At 44.7% G+C, this 22,735-nt stretch overlaps 1 non-coding gene across 1 annotated transcript; it reads left to right on the top strand.

The window, feature by feature from the left end:
- Window positions 1-7,111: 7,111 nt before the first annotated feature.
- On the top strand, window positions 7,112-7,184 carry TRNAE-UUC (transfer RNA glutamic acid (anticodon UUC)). The gene has a single exon. It is a non-coding gene; the product is annotated as a tRNA-Glu (tRNA).
- The last annotated feature ends 15,551 nt before the right edge of the window (window positions 7,185-22,735 follow it).

Genomic DNA, 22,735 nt, shown 5'->3' with positions numbered 1-22,735 from the left:
GCCTTAAACAGATTTATATTTTGCCAATTCCTGGGTATGAAATTGCTATGTCACACAGTAATTCATTGTTTAACTTTTTAACGAAAAGTTAAAAGAACTGCCAAAGTGTTATCAGAAGTGGCCACACCATTTTATAATCCGATGACGTATGGGGGTTTCAATGTGGTTTTGATTTGCATTTTACTGATGACGTCTCTTTTCTTCCTAAAACATGGCTTACTTGTTTCCAATGTCTCCTTCACCTTGCTTGTCTTCTCTTGTCAACGCACTCATGAGTGAACGCCCAGCGAGGCATAAGGGCAAGAAAATCATGATTGGGATCAAGCAGTTTGTCTGGCAAATATGGAACCTACACAATTGGCTAGAGCCTGTGTTGGACTATTAAAAAATTAAGAACAATCCCACACCCTCCCACTGTATGTGATCTTCTACAGTCATCTCTCTCTCATGGAATTGCTGGCCCCCATCCCAATCAGCCCTTCAATCAGTTTCCATGTACCAGTTCCATGTCTCTTCCTTCCATAAAAATCACACTGAAAACCCTGATAACTGACACAGAGAAAAAACATTAAGGGGTAAAAATATGCTTAGCCCTGGGAGGGAGGGAGGGAAGTAGGTTTAGAAGCCAGGCTGAGAAGCAAGGAAAGGGCTTGGTTTCTATCATTTGGTGGCTCAAGCCAAACACAGAGATGTATATGGGTGACAGGAAGATCTTTTTCTGTTCACAAACACACTTCTAACTTCTCCCTCCCCTGGTGGTTTTAGTGAGAATGTGTGGAGCAAGCAGCTTTGCAGGTGGTAGTGGATGGAAAAGGGCGCCTGACTTTGACCAGTGGACAGTCCCATCTTAGCTTTAGGTCTTTAATCTACTCTGAGGTGGTTATTATTATTTATTTATTTGGTATACGGTGTTAGAGAATGTTGTAATTTCATTCTTTTACATGTATCTGCCCAATTTTCCCAATACCACTTACTGAAGAAGCTGTCTTTTCTCCTTCACATATTCCTACCACATCATACCAAAACTGGATAAAGACACTACCAAAAAAGTTTAAAAAAAAAAAAAAGTTTAGAGGCCAATATCTTTGATGAATATAGGTGTAAAACTCCTCAACAAAATCCCAGCAAACTGAACCCAACAACACATAAAAAGGATCATACCATGATCAAGTTGAATTCATTCCAGAGACACAAGGATGGTTGACTGATTTATAACTGAATCATGTTGCTATACAGCTATTATATAGTGTACTTATTGCACACTAATACAAAATTGTAAATCAACTGTACTTCTTTAGAATTAAAAAAAAAAGCTACCCTGAGAATCTAACCACCACAGGTGCAAACTGCAGCCATAAGCAGTTTCACATTTCCAATTACATCAACCTGAATTAAGGAGCTGGTGATTCTACACAGGGACTCATAAATGATGTGCTGGGTATGATGACAGGACCAACAAGTGACGTTTGTTTGGTTGTGAAAATGATTTTTTTGTGCACAAAAAGAAAAGTGAAAAACACTCATAATTATATCACCTAAAGATCTATGCTGTTAAATTTTGGTATGCATGTGTGCATGCTAAGTCACTTCAATCACGTCTGACTCTTTGTGAACCCGTGGACGGTAACCATCCAGGCTCCTCTGTCCTTGGGATTCTCCAGGCAAGAATACTACTCCAGTACTCTTGCCTAAAAAATCCCATGGACAGAGGAGCCTGGTGGGCTGCAGTCCATGGAGTTGCTAAGAGTTGGACACGACTGAGCGCCTTCAGTTTCACTTTTCACTTTCATGCATTGGAGAAGGAAATGGCAACCCACTCCAGTGTTCTTGCCTGGAGAATCCCAGGGACCAGGGAACCTGGTGGGCTACCGTCTATGGGGTCGCACAGAGTCGGACACGACTGAAGCGACTTAGCAGCAGCAGCAGCCCTTCTCCAGGATCTTCCCAACCTAGGTATCGAACCTGAGGTCTCCTGCACTGAAGGCGAATTCTTTACCATCTGAACCACCAGGGAATTTTGTTATGGTGGTCCTAGCAGACCAACACACTCTCCAAGCTTCTTCCAGATAATTTCCCCCAGTGGAGATGGCTTGGGATGGTGAGGAAAGAACCCTGACCCCCCACTTCCTGCACTCGGCACTCCCCGCAGCCTGCAGAGCAGAGTTGTTCCCAGCACCTGCAGTGGGTCCACTGCCCTCAGGACCAGAAGGTTTCCAAGAAGACGACCTGCCGCCTACACAGCCCAGCCTCCCAGAACCCTGGCTTTGTACTGACCTGGGAGGAAGCAGGGACACCAACAGGCCTCAGGGAAGTTTTTTCTTTCATTGTCCTCAGAGAAGTTAAACACAATCGTCACCTCTTCCAAAAATAAAAAGGAAGGACATGCTTGAAAGAGGCAGGTAATTCATTCCTGTGAGGGTCTCAGAGCAGAAGGACTTCACAGAGCAAAGCTGATCTCTCCCTAGAATCACTGGATAGTGTCTTAGCTCAGGCTGCCATAACAAAACACCATAGATGGAGTGGCTTAAACCACGGAAATTTATTTCTCACAGTCTCTGGAGTCTGGGAGGTCCGAGGTTGACATGCTGACTGGTTCCGTTCCCTGGTGGGGGTTATCTTACAGGTTTGCAGCCAGCAGGCCTCCTTACCTGGCAGAAAGTAGCAGAGATAGAAAGCAGGCAGAGGGAGACAGGAGGAGAAGGAGAACGAAAGGAAGAGAGGGTGAGAGAGCAAGCGAGCTCTGCTGCCTCCTCTTATAAGGGCACTAACTCCATCATGAGGGCTCAGTCTCACGACGTCACCTAAATCGAATTGCAGGTTTCCCTTGCTATCTGGAAGTAGAGCGCTCCTGCGACACCTTTCATAAGCTGAAATAGCATCAAGTGAAGAAGCAATTACCTTAGGACACGTCTTGCCAACAGTTGCACAAAATAAATCCAGATAAAGCACATTCGCCGACACAGTTCTAAGCACTGGTAGCTTGAAGCTGAGAGGCTGAGTGTAGTTATTGGGGAGGAATTCGACAATGAAGCTCTGGCTGCCCAGGTGTGCCCTGTCTCTATAAAGACTGGTAAAAAATCACATGTTCCATCACTATCTTCATTTTTCGATCGCTTTTATTTTTGTAAAAGCGAGTTCTCTCCAGGTTCCTTTTGTTTAGGGAAAACACGTACAAATGTAAGTATCTCCTAAAAGCAAGTAGCATAAAGCAAACTTTTGAAAAGCGAGGTATACCTCAGTTCAGTTCAGTTCAGTCGCTCAGTCGTGTCCGACTCTCCGCGACCCCATGAATCACAGCACGCCAGGCCTCCCTGTCCATCACCAACTCCCGGAGTACACTCAAACTCATGTCCACAGAGTCGGTGATGTCATCCACCCATCTCATTCTCCATCGTCCCCTTCTCCTCCTGCCCCCAACCTTTCCGAGCATCAGAGTCTTTTCCAGTGAGTCAACTCGTCGCATGAGGTGGCCAAAGTATTGCAGTTTCAGCTTTAGCATCAGTCCCTCCAATGAACATCCAGGATTGATCTCCTTTAGAATGGACTGGTTGGATCTCCTTGCAGTATAAGGGACTCTCAAGAGTCTTCTCCAACACCACAGTTCAAAAGCATCAATTTTTCGGCGATCAGCTTTCTTCACAGTCCAACTCTCACATCCATACATGACCACTGGAAAAACCATAGCCTTGACTAGACGGACCTTGGTTGGCAAAGTCATGTCTCTGCTTTTTAATATACTATCAAAGTTGGTCATAACTTTCCTTCCAAGGAGCAAGCGTCTTTTAATTTCATGGCTTCAATCAGCATCTGCAGTGATTCTGGAGCCCCAAAAAATAAAGTCTGACACTGTTTCCACTGTTTTTCCATCTATTTCCCATGAAGTGATGGGACCAGATGCCATAATCTTTGTTTTCTGAATGTTGAGCTTCAAGCCAACCTTTTCACTCTCCTCTTTCACTTTCATCAAGAGGCTTTGAGTTCCTCTTCACTTTCTGCCATAAGGGTAGTGTCATCTGCATATCTGAGGTTATTGATATTTCTCCCAGCAATCTTGATTCCAGCTTGTGCTTCTTCCAGCCCAGCGTTCCTCATGATGTTCAAAGCTCCCTCTCCAAATACCATCACACTGGGGGTAATGCATCAACATATGAATTCAGGGTCCACTTTAGTTTAAACAGATAGTTACCCCAGGGGAAATCTGAGGAAAAGTCTGTGAGAAGCCGGTGGGGAGGAGTTGTCTGGGAAGAATTCTCTTGTCCAAGTTAAGGCAGGAGATGCTGTGTGCTCAAGCATCTGTTCAAAGAATCAAAGCCCAATTCATGGAGCTCTTGTTTACTTCTCTTACAGGAACGTGTCGGACCCTTTTCCTTCTAGTTATCCACCCTCACAGCTGCCCCATCTGCCCCGCCTCATCCAACCATGCCTCACACACAACATGGAGAGTCTTGGCTGCAGCCCAGCAGGGATGAAGCACAGATAAGTCCTCCCCATGTTGCTGGCGGGGATGGGGTGGGGGGGGGGTGCCATGGTGGGATGTGGAGACAGAAGCTCCTGCAGACACACCGGGGTGTCGCTTCTGGGAAGAGGGAGGTGGGAAACAGAACTTGCTTGCCCTGATGAGTTTCTGCCCAGTGAGGCTGACCACACAATGCCTGCGATTTTTCATTACAGTCCCTCAGCATGGCTGATCTGAACTGGCTGGCACGACGCTGTAAGAGGATGCCATTTCCACTGGCTTAACTTGGGAAGTGATGAAGAACTCTTGGGCTGGGCTGTCTGTCCCTGTTCTAGCCTCCATCGCTCCCTTGTCCTTTGGCCCGTGGCTGAGATAATGGCTGTCCTGCGTAGAACATCTGTGAGAGTGAAGCTTGTGAGACAGGGAACAGCCGTGCAGGACTAGGCCTGCCCTTAGGCTGAGCTGAAGCAGGCTTTCATGTTCTATGGTGTGAGGGGCAAGAGAAGTGTAGCTGTGTGTCTGTGAGTACCGGCGGTGTCTGCTCATGTTGGGGAGGTGTAGGCCTGCCCAAGAGAATAGAAGGAACAGAGGAAGAGAAGTTGGAGGGTCATCATTTTCAGTCTTCATCTCCTTCCCAAGCCCAGAGTTTTATATAGGACTTGTGACAGCCTGCACACAAAGATATAACAGGGATAAGACAAGTGTGAAAAGAGTTAACACACATCAAGTACCTGTAAGGCATCGTTTTATTTAACCTCAGCAAAACTCCAGCAAGTGGGTTCCACTGTGGTCCTCATGTGCCTCATGAGTAGCTGATGCTTTCAGAAAAGTTAAGTAACTTGGCCACGGTCCCGGCCAGTAAGTGCTGGAGTCAGGATTTGAGCCCAGACCCGACCAGTTATGGATCTTGTGCCGTTAATCACCCTGCTCCACTCTGGTCCCAGCCTGAACCCCCATCCTGGAAGTCGGAGAGACTGGAAGACCCCGTCAGGGACCCTGGAGAGGAAGAGGCTCCTGCAGAGAAAGGCAGGCCTCTCAGGTCCCTGCCAGCTTCTCTGTAACTGCAATCATCAAGGCTCCCTCTAGTCTTCCTCGTGGATCTCCCAAGCCTTCTTTTTTCTTGAATAATCTAGAAAGCTCACAGCTTGGCATTCAAGGCTCAGCATCATCCAGTCTTACCAGACCATCCCCTGGAGGAGGCAAAGGCAACCCACTCCAGTATTCTTGCTTGGGGAATCCCACGGACAGAGGAGCCTGGAGGGCACAATTCATAGGGCCGCAGAGAGTCGGACATGACTGACTTATGTGGACTGAGGCAGAGACTTGGGTACTGGTGCTCAGGTCCTGGGGCTTCCGTGCTGGCTCAGCGGTAATGCGGGAGACCCAGGAGATGCAGGTTCGATCCCTGGGTTGGGAAGAATCCCTTGGAGAAGGGAATGGCAACCCACTCCAGTATTCTTGCCTGGACAGAAGAGTCTGGCGGGCTACAGTCCATGGGGTCACAAAGAGTCGCTACAGTTGCTACAGTCACTACAGTCCATGGGGTCAGACACAACTGAACAACAACAATGATACAAAGTCTTACCTTATTTATTTCTGAAGACTGAGGCATGGGGATATATATATGTCAGACCATTTTTCTGAGTTCAGTTCAGTTCAGTCGCTGAGTCGTGTCCGACCCTTTGCAACCCCATAGACTGCGCATGTCAGGCTTCCACGTCCATCACCAACTCCCGGAGCTTACTCAAATGCATGTCCATAGAGTCAGTGATGCCATCCAACCGTCTCATCCTCTGTCGTCCCCTTCTCCTCCTGCCTTCAATCTTTCCTAGAATCAGGGTCTTTTCCAAGGAGTCAGTGCTTCACATCAGGTGGCCGAAGTATTGGAGTTTCAGCTTTAGCATCAGTCCTTCCAATGAATACTCAGGACTGATTTCCTTTAGGATGAACTGGTTGGATCTCTTTGCTGTCCAAGGAACTCTCAAGAGTTTTCTCCAACACCACAGTTCAAAAGCATAAATTCTTCAGTGCTCAGCTTTCTTTATAGTCCAACTCTCATATCCATACACTACTGGAAAAACCATAGCTTTGACTAGATAGACCTTTACTGGCAAAGTAGTGTCTCTGCTTTTTAATATGCTGTTGAGGTTGATTGTAACTTTTCTTCCAAGGAGCAAGTTTCTTTTAATTTCATGGCTGCAGTCACCATCTGCAGTGATTTTAGAGCCCCCCCCCAAAAAAAAATTGTCTGTCACTGTTATCTCAATTATTTCATTGCAGGGACTTCCCTGGCAGTCCATTGGTTAGGACTCTGACTGCATTTTCTCATCTCTCACACTGGTTTTAGCTCCTCGCTGAATGGGTGGCTTTTTAAAAAATCATACAGATTCTGAAAGGGAGATCCTTTCTCTGCAAACATTATGAATTCTTTATTGGCCACATAGGAAATGATGGGCTTGGTAACTGGATACAAAGGTGTGAACACTTGGATAATTGTGTAGCTGGAGATGTGAAGTTTGGGATCATAAATGGCTACGTGCTAACCGAGGATGTATATGCTGCTAAAATCCTGAGTTAGGTGGTTTTCCACTGGGGTACTGAATGGTAGGATTGCATGGAATTCTAAGGAACACTAAAGTTAAAGGGTTGAAGAATTCCCTGGTAGTCCAGTGGTTAGGACTCTGTGCTTTCACTGCAGAAGTCCCAGGTTCAATCCCTGGTTAGGGAGCTAGGATTCCTCAAGCCATATGGCATGGCCAAAAAATTAAAATAAATACAAGGTTGGATGAGGGAAGCACCTTTAGAATGAGGGGATTCTGGTAAGATAGGTAGAATGCTAACTGAAAGGAACAGCATCCAGAATTCAAGTCAGAAGTTTTAAGAGGCAGGGATGTGTCAACATTGTTCGAGAAACAGGCAAGGTCCAATCAAGACCTTGGTGCCTGCTATGACCTTGGTCAGGGCAGGTTCTGGTGAGAATTGGTGGCAGAAGCCAGATCAGAGAGGATTAAAGAGTTCATCCACAGAGAGGAAGTGAAGATAGTAAGTTCAGGCTTCTTAAAGAAGCTTGGAAAAGATAAGAAGATAATGGAGTGGTAGCTAGAGGGAAGACTGAATCAAAGCACAGCATTTTTAGGAAGAAAGATTTTAGCATCTTTTTAGACAAAGATAAATTTCTGTCATCTTTTTCCTTTCCTTACATTAGTGCAAAAAGTCTACCTTATCAGTTTCAGTTCAGTTCAGTTCAGTCACTCAGTCGTGTCTGACTCTTTACAACCCCCATGAATCGCAGCACACCAGGCCTCCCTGTCCATCACCAACTCCAAGAGTTCACCCAAACTCATGTGCATCGAGTCGGTGATGCCATCCAGCCATCTCATTCTCTATCGTCCCCTTCTCCTCCTGCTCCCAATCCCTCCCAGCATCAGACTCTTTTCCAGGGAGTCAACTCTTCTTTCAAATCTTGAAAGATGATGCTGTGAAAGTGCTGCACTCAATATGCCAGCAAATTTGGAAAACTCAGCAGTGGCCACAGGACTGGAAGAGGTCAGTCTTCATTCCAATCCCAAAGAAAGGCAATGCCAAAGAGTGCTCAAACTACTGCACAATTGCACTCATCTCACACGCTAGTAAAGTCATGCTCAAAATTCTCCAAGCCAGGCTTCAGCAATATGTAAACCATGAACTTCCAGATATTCAAGCAGGTTTTAGAAAAGGCAGAGGCACCAGAGATCAAATTGTCAACATCCGCTGGATCATGGAGAAAGCAAGAGAGTTCCAGAAAAATATCTATTTCTGCTTCATTGACTATGCCAAACCCTTTGACTGTGTGGATCACAATAAACTGTGGAACATTCTGAAAGAGATGGGAATCCCAGACCACCTGACCTGCCTCTTGAGAAACCTGTATGCAGGTCAGGAAGCAACAGTCAGAACTGTACATGGAACAACAGACTGGTTCCAAATAGGAAAAGGAGTACGTCAAGGCTGTATATTGTCACCTTGCTTATTTAACTTATATGCAGAGTACATCATGAGGAACACTGGGCTGGAAGAAGCACAAGCTGGAATCAAGATTGTCGGGAGAAATATCAATAACCTCAGATATGCAGATGACACTACCCTTATGGAGGAAAGTGAAGAGGAACTCAAAAGCCTCTTGATGAAAGTGAAAGAGGAGAGTGAAAAGGTTGGCTTGAAGCTCAACATTCAGAAAACTAAGATCATGGCATCTGGTCCCATCACTTCATGGGAAATATATGGGAAAACAGTGGAAACAGTGTCAGACTTTATTTTTTTGGGTCCAAAATCACTGTGGATGCTGATTGCAGCCATGAAATTAAAAGACGCTTACTCCTTGGAAGGAAAGTTATGACCAACCTTGATAGTGTATTAAAAAGCAGAGACATTACTTTGCCAACAAAGGTCCGTCTAGTCAAGGCTATGGTTTTTCCTGTGGTCATGTATGGATGTGAGAGTTGGACTGTGAAGAAAGCTGATCGCCGAAGAATTGATGCTTTTGAACTGTGGTGTTGGAGAAGACTCTTGAGAGTCCCTTGGACTGCAAGGAGATCCAACCAGTCCATTCTAAAGGAGATCAATCCTGCGTGTTCATTGGAAGGACTGATGCTAAAGCTGAAACTGCAATACTTTGGCCACCTCATGCGACGAGTTGACTCACTGGAAAAGACTCTGATGCTAGGAAAGGTTGGGGGCGGGAAGAGAAGGGGACAACCGCTAATGAGATGGCTGGATGGCATCACTGACTCTGTGAACATGAGTTTGAGTGAACTCTGGGAGTTGGTGATGGACAGGGAGGCCTGGCGTGCTGTGATTCATGGGGTCGCGGTGAGTCGGACACGACTGAGCGACTGAACTGAACTGAACAACTCTTCGCATGAGGTGGCCAAAGTATTAGAATTTCAGCCTCGGCATCTGATCTCCTTTAGGATGGATTGGTTGGATCTCCTTGCTGTGCAAGGGACTCTCAAGAGTCTTCTCCAGCACCACAGTTCAAAAGCATCAATTCTTCGGCGATCAGCTTTCTTCACAGTCCAACTCTCACATCCATACATGACCACTGGAAAAACCATAGCCTTGACTAGACGAACCTTTGTTGGCAAAGTAGTATCTCTGCTTTTTAATATGCTATCTAGGTTGGTCATAACTTTCCTTCCAAGGAGTAAGCGTCTTTTAATTTCATGGCTGCAATCAGCATCCGCAGTGATTTTGGAGCCCCAAAAAATAAAGTCTGACACTGTTTCCACTGTTTCCCCATCTATTTGCCATGAAGTGATGGGACCAGATGCCATGATCTTAGTTTTCTGAATGTTGAGCTTTAAGTCAACTTTTTCACTCTTCTCTTTCACTTTTATCAAGAGGCTTTTGAGTTCCTCTTCTTTCTGCCATAAGGGTGGTGTCATCTGCATATCTGAGGTTATTGTTATTTCTCCCAGCAATCTTGATTCCAGCTTGTGCTTCTTCCAGCCCAGCATTCCTCATGATGTACTCTGCATATAAGTTAAATAAGCAGGGTGACAATATACAGCCTTGACGTACTCCTTTTCCTATTTGGAACCAGTCTATTGTTCCATGTCCAGTTCTAACTGTTGCTCCCTAATCTGCATACAGATTGCTCGGGAGGCAGGTCAGGTGGTCTGGTATTCCCATCTCTTGAAGAATTTTCCACAGTTTGTTGTGATCCACACAGTCAAAGGCTTTGGCATAGTCAATAAAGCAGAAATAGATGTTTTTCTTTAAAATGACTTTTATAATTCCCCCGGCTTCCTGTTTAGCAAATTAAAATGTGGTTTCACTAAAGACAAGTTTTAAAAGTCTTGTCTACAGCAAAGTGGTCTGTAGCAAAGTGATTCAGTTATACATGTACATGTATCCACACTTGATACTAAAACGTCATTATTAATCAAAAACTATACTTCAATATAAAATAAGAATTTAAAAAAAGAAAGTGAATTGTCCATAAGAAGTATGGCTACCATTCTTACACTGAGAATATAACCAAAGTTTTCTGGACTCAAAAATTATATATATAAGGTCATGTATAATACAAGTAAAATAAACTATTAAATAATCTATTAACCAGAGTTAACCAATGTAAGGAGATCAAAACACTCAATCCTAAAGGACATCAGCCCTGAATATTCATTGAAAGGACTGATGTTGAAGCTGAAGCTCTAATACTTTGGCCACTTGATGCAAAGAGCCAACTTATTGGAAAAGTCCCTGATCCTGGGAAAGTCTGAGGGCAGGAGAAGCTGGCAGCAGAGGATGACATGGTTAGGTGGCATCACCAATTCAATGGACGTGAGTTTGAGCAAACTCCAGGAGATGGTGAAGGACAGGGAGGCCTGGTGTGCAGCAGTCCACGGGGCTGCAGAGAGTCAGACACAACTGAATGAGCGGCAGCAATCGGTATAAATGTATTAGTCCCTGTACTTCTATTGTCGTGCACGTAAATGTTTAACTGTCTCACATTCGCCTGAGGAAAAGGGGTTTTCCAGGATGTGAAACTTTCAGTGCTAAAGCCAGAAAAGGCCCGGGCTACCTGGGATGAGCTGATCGCTTTGTCACAGTTTTTTTTTTTTTTTTTTAAGCAAATAAGTTTTAATACATCTAAGTTTAACATCTTAAGTACATTTTAAAACTTTTAAAAACTGAAAAAATTTTAAAGTATTTTGTGCCAGCATTTTTTCTCCTTTTTTTTTATTGGAGCATAGTTAATTTACCATGCTGTGTTATTTTCAGGTATACAGCAAAGTGAATCTGCTATACTCTGTTATAGTTTTTTGATGTGTTTTTTAAAAATTGTTTAAAAGAATGTGTTTTACAGAAAGATGATGAAAATGTAGTACATGGCTTTTAAGAGGCAGTTCTTTCTTGGGTGGTCAGCCACTGAGCCAGCTGACCAGTTTACCAGGGTCACCAGGTTACGAGAGTTCCCACCTACCCAGCACTCACCAGGCAGGAGGCAGAACTAGAGCTGTACTCAGCCCTAGCAGCTTGTCCATCGGCCTCAGAAGGCAGTCCCTTAAGTAGGTCAAAGGGCCCCCGCCTCCCCCACCCCAGGTCTTTGGCCTTATACTAGTCCTTGGTAGAAAGTGAACAGTGCCAGTCGCTCAGTCATGTCTGACTCTGCTACCCCATGGACTGTAGAGTCCATGGAATTCTCCAGGTCACAGTACTGGAAAGGGCAGCCTTTCCTTTCTCCAGAGAATCTTCCCAACCCAGGGATCGAACCCAGGTCTCCTGCATTGCAGGTGGATTCTTTACCAGCTGAGCCACTAGGGAAGCCCAAGAATACTGGAGTGGGTAGCCTATCCCTTCTCCAGCAAATCTTCCCAACCCAGGAATCGAACCGGAATCTCCTGCATTGCAGGAAGATTCTTTACCAACTGAGCTATCAGGGAAGTCCTGTCCTTGGTAGAGACAGCGGCCAGTCATTGGCAGAGCAGGTCCACTAACAGGGTCTTTTTTTTAATTGAAGGATAATTGCTTTTAAATATGTGTTGGTGTCTGCCATACATCAACATGAATCAGCCATAGGTATACAAATGTCCCCTCCCTCTTGAATCTCCCTCCCACCTCCCTCCCTATCCCACCCTTCTAGGTTGTCACAGAGCTCCGGTTTGAGCTCCCTGAATCATACAGCAAATTCCTACTGGCTATCTATTTTACATAAGGTGCTGTGTATTTGCAGGGCAGCAGTGGAGATGCAGACAGAGAGAACAGACTTATGGACACAGGAGGGGGTGGGAAAGGAGATGGAGCAACTGCAGAGCAGCCTGGAAATGTGCACTATCAGGGTCTGTTAACAAGGTCAGCGCTCTTCTACCACCGAGTCCTCACTTCACGAAGTATCACGGGCTCTCAGAGTAAATCCCCAGTTGATGAAACTCTTTCTGTTTTTCAGGGAAAGTGAAAGTGTTAGCAGCTCAGTTGTGTCCGATTCTTTGGGACCCCATGGACTGCAACACATCAGGCTCCTCTGTCCTCCACTATCTCCCAGAATTTGCTCAGATTTATGTCTATTGAGTCGTCGACACTATCTAAACATCTCAGCCTCTGCCACCCCTTTTCCTTTTGCCTTCACTCTTTCCCAGCATCAGGGTCTTTTCCAATCAATCATCTCTTTGCATTAGGTGGCCAAAGAACTGGAGCTTCAGCATGAACATCAGCCCTTTTAGTGAATAAGAAGGAGCCCAAGAAACAGGCAGAGAATAAAGGTCACTAAATATAAACCTGTGATACTATTTAGTTCCAGTTTTTAAATTAAATTTTTCTTAGTAGTTGAACAGAAAGATGAATATAAAGAATTGAATGCAGAACCGAATGACTTCAGCGGTATTATATTTCCTATTTCCCTGATGGGGAAATTGGGGCCTATAGATTAATGACTTGCCAAGGTCTCCAGCATTCTTGCCTGGAGAATCCCCAGGGACAGAGGAGCCTGGTGGCACAGAGTCGGACATGACTGAAGCAACTTACCACTCTTGCATGCAGGGTTTCATAGCCAGTAGATGTTGGAACGAGTCTTTAAACCCAGATCCACCTAGTTTCTGAGTCTGATCTCTGGCTGGGACACTTCCTGGTTGGGTTTCTGCCTAGACACATTACTGCAAGATCTGATGGAGATCACTGTGGGCCTGGAAGCTTGCGGTGGTTCTAAACGCCACTTGTCTGGCTGCTTCCTGCACTGAGGGGGAGATCGTGCTTGATGACCTCTAGGTCGACTGACCATATAATTTATTCTCTAGACCGAAGCTCCAGAGACAGCAATGGCTCCCCACTCCAGTGCTCTTGCCTGGAAAATCCCATGTTCGGAGAAGCCTGGTGGGCTGCAGTCCATGGGGTCACTAAGAGTCGGACACGGCTGAGCAACTTCACTTTCACTTTTCACTTTCATGCACTGGAGAAGGAAATGGCAACCCACTCCAGTGTTCTTGCCTGGAGAATCCCAGGGACGGGGGAGCCTGGTGGGCTGCCGTCTATGGGGTCGCACAGAGTTGGACACAGTGAAGCAACTTAGCAGCAGAAGCAGACTGAAGCTCTGGGGAGTGAAAGGGGAGTTTACTGAGTAAGCTTGGAATACCATGAATTAGAACTGCTAGTTCTCTCCCAACTTTGGAAGTCTCACGGGCTCAGGATAAATTTAATATATGACATTATCAAGCTCTCCATTTCTGATGGACCTCTGAAGGCTCCTCTCCTGAAAAACCAGAAAAACTTTACAACACATCATTCACAGAGGTGCATGTCTTATTCAGCATAACTCCACCATTTAAAATGACCTTTATCTTCCAGTGCAACCTAGTGTGGACACCTTATGGAATGTTGTTTAAGAAACTATGAGGAAGAGTGGATGAAGGAAGGCCAGCCAGGAATGTGGGGCAGTATATTCTTTGAGGCAAGCATGGCCTTTTCTGGTGTAGATTTAACTCAGAATACTTCTAAATGACTTATGTGAGGTTCAGATACACAAGTGAAGCTATTAGTCATATCACATCTCCATTTTATTTTAGCATAATCAGATAGCTGTCACCAGCATTTTCCAGTGGGGCCACATTTCCTAAATCTTTTTTAAAAAGTGTTGGTGATTCATATTTACTGTCCTTAAAGTATAAAAGTCTTTTTTAAAAAGTATAGTTGATTTACATTACTGTATTAGTTTCTGGGGTACAGGAAAGTGATTCAGCTTTATATAGACAGACAGACCAGACACACACATACACATATATATATCCTTTTTCATATTCTTTTCCATTATGGGTTATCACAGGATATTGAATATAGTTTCCGGTGCAAAACAGTAGGACCTTGTTGCTTATCTATTTGATATATGGGAGTGTATATATACAACTCCCAAACTTCTAGTTTGTCCCACCCCATCCACTCTCATTAACCAGACCTTTGTTTTCTAAAGTGAAAGTGCTAGTCACTCAGTTGTGTCCAACTCTTTGTGAGTCTGACTATAACATGGACTGTGGCCTGCCAGGCCTCTCTGTCCATGAAATTCTCCAGACAAGAATACTGGGGTGGGTTGCCATTCCCTTCTCCAGGGCATCTTTACGATCCAGGGATCAAACCTAGATCTCCTGCATTGCAGGCATATTTTTTACCATCTGGGCCACAGGGGAAACCTTGAGTATATTTTTGTTTAGTAAATAAGTTCATTTATGTCATATTTTAGGTTCTATATACAAGGGATGTCATGTGGTATTTGTTTTTCTCTTTCTGGCTTACTTCACTTAGTATAATAATCTTAGATTTTTCTAGGTTGCTGTTCAGTTCAGTCGCTCATTCGTGTCCGACTCTCCGCGACCCCATGAATCACAGCACGCCAGGCCTCCCTGTCCATCACCAACTCCCGGAGTACACTCAAACTCATGTCCACAGAGTCGGTGATGCCATCCAGCCATCTCATTCTCAGTCGTCCCCTTCTCCTCCCGCCCCCAACCTTTCCCAGCATCAGAGTCTTTTCCAGTGAGTCAACTCGTTGCATGAGGTGGCCAAAGTATTGCAGTTTCAGCTTCAGCATCAGTCCCTCCAATGAACACCCAGGATCGATCTCCCTTAGAATGGACTGGTTGGATCTCCTTGCGGTACAAGGGACTCTCAAGAGTCTTCTCCAACACCACAGTTCAAAAGCATCCATTCTTCGGCGATCAGCTTTCTTCACAGTCCAACTCTCACATCCATACATGACCACGGGAAAAACCATAGCCTTGACTAGACGGACCTTGGTTGGCAAAGTAATGTGTCTGCTTTTTAATATACTATCAAGGTTGGTCATAACTTTCCTTCCAAGGAGTAAGCGTCTTTTAATTTCATGGCTGCAATCAGGTTGCTGTAAATGGCCTTATTTTGTTCTTTTTTATGGCTAAATAATATTCTATTGTGTATATGTACCACATCTTCCTTATCAGTTCATCTGTTGATGGACATTTAGGTTGATTCCATATCTTGGTTATTGTGAACAGTGCTCCTACAAACATTGGGCTGCATGTATCTTTTTGAATTAGAGTTTTCTCCAGATATATGTTCAGGAGTGGGATTTCTGGATCATATATGTATATATATATTTGGACTGTTTTCCATAGTGGCTGCACTAGTTTACATCTCCAGTAACAGTGTGGAGGCTTCCCTCTTCTCCTCACCCTCTACAGCATTTGTTATTTGTAGAGTTCTTCATGATGGCACCAAGATCCTTTCCTGAGGAAGCACCATGAGGATGTTTGAGGAGCATAAACTTCCATGAGAAGTTTTGGCCAGCTCATTTTCTTTTGCTTTCCACTCTCTTTTCCTAGCTTCTGCAGTGATAGATAACATGCCTCTTTCCAATATCACAGTACGCATTGTGTCCTATGCACTATTATCATCAACACATCCTTCACGTTTGCATAGACCAGGGTGGAAGTAACACTATGGAAGAAGAATTTTATCCTTTGGTGGCTCCAGTGATCTGTTCATATCCTGTTTTCTCCATTTTCTACTCCTTCCTCACCCTCTGCTCTTGCACAGCGATGATGGGGGTGATGTGGGACTCAGGGCCCTGTGGGCAGCTCTGGAACCCCACTATCCTGTGAGAGGGGCTGCTGAGCATACAGGGGATTCTGGACCATTCAGCAAAGTTCCTCAGTGTGGGGACTGGGTATCAATGACATCCTTCGTCCACGCACCCCACACTGCTGCAGAATTTACTCTGAATCACCTTTGTCTTTGGAAGGCGGTGGAGGGGAGTTCTCTCCTCTCCCAATGTGGGAGGAGTTGGACTCCCAGTCTGTGGCACGTGGGGGCTCTGGGCCCCTTTCCCCCCCCCAATTGCTTTCTGGGCTGGCAGACCCTCATGCATTCATGCATTTGTCCTACTATTCTTGTTGAGTCAGAAACAGGGCTGAGCGCCTGCTCTGTACCACGCAGTGTGCGGAGAGCTTCTGGGGAATGGTGAGAGTGACTGTCAGGGTCTCTGCCGTGAAAGGATTGTTCTGATGGAGAAGGAGAGAGGGAAATGGGAAACACCCCCATCCTGCACTGTGACCTGGAATGGTTTCTCTAGCCCCCGACCTGCGCATTGGTACCTTGCTCCATCATCTTTCTCCTTCCTTTGACTGGATCTCCTAGAATGAATAGTCTTCTTCGGAAATTAGCTATTTTTTATTACACATGACTAATGAATTCAGGATACCACAAAATTGTACTTTCAAAGGTACTGGGACTTAGGTGTTCCATTGAGCAACAGCAACAAAATTGTAAATTAAATTATCTGCTTCCTTTGTAGTCTAGAGAAATAAGAGTAATACAGAAGAAATTATTTCATATTTTATAAAACAGACTAGTCCTCTATAATGCTTTGGTTCCTTTTTTATTTGGAAAGTATTTGCCATACATTTAATGTGTATATAATATGCTGAAGATACATCCTGATTTAGATATTCACGATAGCAGTAGATGTGGATACTGGTTTATAGAAAATACTTAGTGGGCTTGTCTCTCAGTCATGGCCAACTCTTTGGGACCCTGTGGACTGTAGCCCACTAGGCTCCTCTGTCCGTGGAATTCTCCAGGGGATCTTCCCAACCCAGAGATTGAACCAGGGTCTCCCACATTGAAGGCAAATTCTTTACCATCTGAGCCACCAGGGTTTGCTTTTACAACTACCCTCGTATTGTGAACACTGATTCAGTATTGAGAGGCCCATTGACATCTCACTTATGAGCTCAATCAGAGGGAGGGGGAAGGGAAAGCAAAAGGCAGGGGATGCACCTAAAAGGCAGTGAGTGCACCCTGAGCCCTGAGGCAGGTGTCAGCCCAGGCTGGGTACTGGTTTGAACTCTGAGATTGGAGGGGAGGGAATAGTAGGGGACTTTGTACCCAGAGGAAAAAGCTATTTTAGCAAAGCCTATTCACAGGAGAGGGCTTCCCAAGTGGCTCAATGGTAAAGAACCCACCTGCCCATGCAGGAAATGTGGGTTCGATCCCTGGGTTGGGAAGATCCCCTGGAGAAGGAAATGGTAACCAACTGTAATATTCTTGCCTGGAGAATGCCATGGACAGAGGAACCTGGCAGGTCACAGCCCGTGGGGTCGCAAAAGAGTTAGACACAACTGAGCAGCTGAGCACACACCCAACCACCCACATGAGAAGCTCTTGTTTGGGGGCCTGGGGCAGACGGATGTCCAGAGAGTAAAGAGTCCAGGACTGTTATCCAGGTTCTCACTCAGCTTCCCGGACAGTGAACAGTTTATATTTCATAAAAAATATTATTTCATTAGTGGTGACAATAGTACCAACCGTATTCATTATTATTAACTAAACTCCATATTGTATTCAGATTTCCTTCGCTTCTTGCCTAATTTTTCTCTTTCTTTTCCAGGATTCTTACATTTCTTTTACTCACCACATCTCCCTACCTGCTCTGGACTATGACAATTTCTTAGAATTTCTCTGTTTTTTGTGATGTTGATAATTTTGAAGAATACCGTGAAGTTATTTTACAGAATGTCCCTTGTTTGGGGTTTGTCTGATGTTTTTCTTGCAATTAGACTAGGGTTATGAATATGGGGGAGGAGAACCACAGAGGGGCAGTACTATTCTCAGGGCTTAGTATCTAAGGTTTATGCTGTTAACCTGCTTTATTGCTGTTGATACTAACCTTGATTATCAGGCTGAGATACTGTTTCTCAGGCTGCTCCAGATAAAGTGACTTTTTCCCTTTTACCATACTATGCTCTTTGAAAGCAAGTCACTATTGCCCATTAACTCTATTTTTAATGTTCTTTTAACTTATTTGTACTTTTAAAATGTTTTACAATAGTCAGGGTTCACATTGCTCATGAGAATATAGCTAAGAACACAGTTATTTTAAAATGTTTTTATTTTTTGGTCACACCATGCAGCATACTGTACCTTAGTTCCCCAACTCGGGATTGAACCCAGGTCCCCAGAAGTGGAAGTGCAGATTCTTAACCACTGGACCACCAGAGAAGTCCCAAGAGGAGTGCTTTTAAAATAAAAAGAACCTCGCACTGGTCCTGCCTCCATCACCTCAGCCCATCCGTAGGTCTCCTTAGTATGCATGTGGGCATGTTAAGTCATTTCAGTCGTGTCCTCCTCTTTGTAATCCCATGGACTGTAACCCGCCAGGTTCCTCTGTTTATGGGATTCTCCAGGTCAGAATACTGGAGTGGGTTGCCATGCTCTCCTCCAGGGGATCTTCCCAATCCAGGGATTGAACTTGGCATCTCTTATGTATTCTGCACTGGCAGGCAGGTTCTTTACCACTAGCACCACCTGGGAAGCTCTCTCCTTAGTAGAGCAAGATCTAACTAGACAAGTTTAATGTGGGCTAGAATACTTGAGTTGGTTTTTCACCAGCGATCCTGATGGAGTTTTTCCTGATGTTTTACAGGGTGTTTTGGGTTTGGTTTTTTTTTTTTGTATTTTATTATTGGAGTGTAATTGCTTTACAATATTGTATTAGATTCTGCTTCACAACAAAGCGAATCAGCTAAATGTATACATATATCCTCTCCCTATTGAACCTTCCTCTCCCCAACCCCCATCCCCCCTCCAGGTTATCACAGAGCACAGAGCTCCCGGTGCTGTCAAACAGCTTCCCACTAGCTATCTGTATACACAGGATCGTGTATATATGTTAATACTCCTCTCTCAGTTTGTCCCACCCTTTCCTTTGCCCTGTGACCACATGTCCATTTTCTGCATCTGAGTCTCTGTTCCTATGCCCTGCTAATGGGTTCATCAGCACCAGTTTTCTAGATTCCATATATACGCGTTAATATACAACATTTACTTTTCTCTTCTGACTTACTTCACTCTTTATGACAGACTCTAGTTCTGTCCGTATCACTACAAATGACCCAATTTCATTCCTTTTTATGGATGAGTAATATTCCATTGCATATAGGTACCACATTTTCTTTAATCATTCACCTGTTGATTAACATTCAGGTTGCTTCCATGTCCTGGCTATATTTTAGAGTTTAAAGACAAAGCTCTGGCTTAGGCGGTGCCCTACAAAGGCTAATCTAACTGGCCTTATATTTTATTTTCTATCTCACCTCAATTTTAGGGGGAAGATACCATGAAAAATATTTACACTTGACATTCTGAAAATAGAAGTAGATATACAGAAGACTTTCTCACAAGTTCAAAAAATTTTACTGAAATTAAAAAATCATACAAAAATGAATTTTTAGACTCTACAAAAGAAACAAAATATTATTCATACTTTGTTTTAATTTATGAAAGAGAAGTGTAAGATTATAGTAAAAAAGTAAAGCAAGATGATAATATTCTTGCATCACAAGTGGTTACGGAAAGAAAATAAAGGAAAAGGGTAAGGCCAGAGGAGACAATACAAGGGAGAGAAGAGAGGTCAAAAGGTCAGAAAAAACACGCAGAGCAAGAGTGATGATAACATGGTGATGTATTTCTAGTCATAATCATAGAAGCATTTTTACACTAAAGAGAAGACATAAATCCTCCTATGCCTGACAACTTACTAAACTCATTGTTCTTACGAAGATGCTATTCCACATTCTCAATTCTTCCCAAACTTCTTGGAAGAGCTGCCCACCCTCACTACCTCCTCCTGTCCTGGTCCATTCACTCCTCAACCTGCTGGAAGGTGGCTTCTGTGCCACTTCACTGAACCCGCTCTGCCAATAACATGCACGTTGTCATGGAAACACCGAACCCTGCTCCTCTGTCCTGCTTCCCCACCTACTTCCAGGACCGTCACCCACGGCCCTTTTTGGAGAGTGACCTTCGCCCACTTTTTCTTTGGGTAGCTTCTAGTGTCAATGACTTGACCACTTCCATTCCCACCTCACTCCCTGGAGAACCTCTGTCAGCCTTGTCACCAAAGCTGTCAATAGATTCTGAGTGTGTATGTAGCATCTAAATCTGATGATCCTACTTTTTCTTCTTTGGACCTCGGTACTTGGTATCTTCTTGGACTTTGAGGCCTCTCCGTCCATCTGCCAGGTGGACACATTTTCCTGAGTTTTCCACTGATCCCATGAACTCCTGATGTAGAAAATGGAACCCATCCCCTTTCTGGGCTCACTGCAGTTACTGCTGAGCAGGTGGGATCAGAAACCAGGCGGCCAGAGGAACAGAGTGACTGCGAGGGATGAGGGTGGGGTGGTGATTTACGGATGTGAAGGAAGCAGGAGGTGAACCACGGGTGAGCTGAGCTGAGAGTACTTGGTGTTGTGGGGAAAGAGCTGGTGGCCAGGAGGGGAGTGAAGAGGGAAGCTTGCAGGAGAGAGGTGGACACTGCATGCTCTGCAGGAGGGCGATGGAAGGATCCAGGACAAGAGATGCCGGGAAGGGAAGGGTGAGGGGCCACCTCTGACAGGGAAGTAGCAGTTAGTGACTCTTCCAATGCAGTGATCTTCCTCTATACATATTGCAGAAATCTTGGCCTTTACAGCAAAAACTTGAAACTTTGAGGTTTCCGCGCACCAAGTTCCAAGCTCTACATTTATCGTAACAGTCCAGTTGCGTGTGGTTGTATAACCAACCATCTGGATGGGAAGGATGTTGATGCTCAGCACCAGAGAACCATACCTGGAACCTCTCCCAGCCACATCCAGCCCAGCCTCGGACCAGGGACATGTCCACCTCCCAGGGAGGGCCCCTCAGACTGCAGCCCTTCCCCAGGGTCAGGAATAAAGTGCCCACTCAAGGCAGAGAAGCCCCGCATGACAACATTACCTTTCACATTGAAGAAGAACATATCGGAAGTTCTGCAACCGGGGCCTTCTTCGGCAGTGCAGTTCCCCTCGCCATGCAAACATATGCCCCTCTTAAAAATAGTGCAGACCTTACACAAGGTGGCTGGCGCTGCAGAGAAACACACAGGGAAGTGGAGGCCAGGGTAGAATGGGCTGTGACCAAGGTATGTAAGACACAGTAGGACCTAGGATTTGAGGGACAAAGCCTGGCTCTAAATACTTGTCCTGTGTGCTATCTGGGGAAAGAAATACCCCACTAGGTTGCTCCCATTGGATATTTAAGGAAATGGGGTCTTTGACATGGAAATCTCAAAATCCATTCAGGATAAACAACTTTGTGTATACTTTATGAGTGAATTGCATACTATGTGAATGATGCCCCACTAGAGCTGTTTGTTTTTCCAAAATAACCTTGAACAAGAATATGGCATGTTACCTGCTGGGAGAAATGGCAGATACTAGAAGGTGAGATGTGAGAGGGAAAAAAAAAAAAAAGGTATGGATTCTAACCAAGCGAGTGAAATTTCCAAACTTGCAGCTGAATAGCACTAAGAGATTATGTCTGCTCAGCCTTTGTTCCCTGGGGTCTGGGCTGAACACTCCCATAGTACCAGCTCTGTGCTCACAAGCTGCCTTTAGCCTTGGAGCAATTGTTCAGAACACACTCAGTGCACTCCATATAGCTACCGTGGACCAGGATCTCTTGGGAAAGGGATGGAGCATAAGTACTATACTGGTTTAAGTATGAGGAAGCAGATTTTGGTCCCCAAAGATTTTCAAGGGCAGCACCAAAAGTCATCCAAAGTACACACATAGTCAAGTAAAAGGAGCACTGTGAAAATTGTTGATGCTGTTTAGTCACTAAGTCATGTCTGACTCTTTTTGACCTCATGGACTGTAGCCCTGTAGGTTCCCCTGTCCATGGGATTTTCCAGTCAAGGAGACTGGAGTGGGTTACCATTTCCTTTTCTAGGGGATCTTCCTGACCCAGGGATCGAACCCAAGTTTCCTGCATTGGCTGGTGGATTATGTACCACTGAGCTACCAGGGGAGGATGACAGCAAGCACTTCCCAAATAAAACAGGAACAAAAGCATTATATAGGACTAGTCTATTTTATAAAATATGAAACAATTCTTGCTATATTACTCATTTCTCTAGACCACAAAGGAAGCAGATAATTTTTTTAATTTAAAATTTTGTTCTTCAAAGGAACAGCTATGTCCCAATACCACCAAAAGGAGTCTGACAGTATCCTGAATTCATTAAGCATACATAATATTACAAAAATAGCCAATTCTGTAAAAGTATTGGTTCAAAATAAGCTATCCAATTACCTCCTCTTACTACATCACTGCCCCTTGGCTGTATCTTTATGGAAAGTCTGGAGCAGCCATTGACTCTGCCTCATAGGACCAGCCCAGCAAAGTACAAATCGTTCTCCCTTGAGAGGGGGCCCCAGCCCCAGTCTGCCCGCATGGAGGGACTGACCCCACCCTGAG

This window comes from Moschus berezovskii, chromosome 25, assembly GCF_049115385.1.
Source record: "Moschus berezovskii isolate FMDL1 chromosome 25, NW_MosBer_1.0, whole genome shotgun sequence".
Lineage (NCBI taxonomy): Eukaryota > Metazoa > Chordata > Mammalia > Artiodactyla > Moschidae > Moschus > Moschus berezovskii.
This window is presented reverse-complemented; position numbering and strand designations above follow the sequence as displayed.